Here is an 815-nt window from a genome sequence, read left to right on the forward strand (position 1 = left end):
CTTTTATCAATCTATAAATATGAAAGAAAGATATTGAACCTGAAAATAACAAACTTGCGAAATGTTTGCCAGTGTTTTAAGCTTGGGCTAGCAAGATTTTTTATGCTTACCAAGGGTGCATTTATTTGATCAAATACACAGTAAAACAAATTTAAAATAGGTGTTTTGTATTTAATATATTTTAAAATGTAATTTATTCTTGTGATGGTAAAGCTGAATTTTCAGCATCATTACTCTAGTCTTCAGTGTCACATGATCCTTCAGAAATCATTCTAATATGCTGATTTGCTGCTTAAGAAACATTTATTATTATTATTAATGTTGAAAACGGCTGTGCTGGTTAATATTTTTCAGGATGTAAATGTCTTTGCTGTCACTTTAGATCACTTTAATTGATCATTGCTGAATAAAAGTATTAATTTATTTTTTTTTAAATCCTCCAGACCCCAAACATTTGAACAGTATTGTATATTTGCCCTTATAGACAACCCTGTGCACAAATCAACTCGTATTATACAAGTTTTGTAGTACACAAAGTGATTTTTTAAACATGTGTCCCTAAAGTAGTGTTGCACACTATTATAAAATAACATTCACATACTGTATATATATATATATATATATATATATATATATTATATATAAAACACACATTTCATTTTCATAGTAAAATGTCAAAACTTCACATATTGATGGTGCTTGCTAAAAATTGTCAGTTTGTCATCTGCCCAGTGCACTTTATCCAAACACGGCACAGATGCATCAAGCAAAAGTTGAGAGAGCTGGTGTGAATTAGTCTCCAGCTGCACTCCAGG

Source organism: Gobio gobio, assembly GCF_949357685.1.
Source record: "Gobio gobio genome assembly, chromosome: 10".
Classification (NCBI taxonomy): Eukaryota; Metazoa; Chordata; class Actinopteri; order Cypriniformes; family Gobionidae; genus Gobio; species Gobio gobio.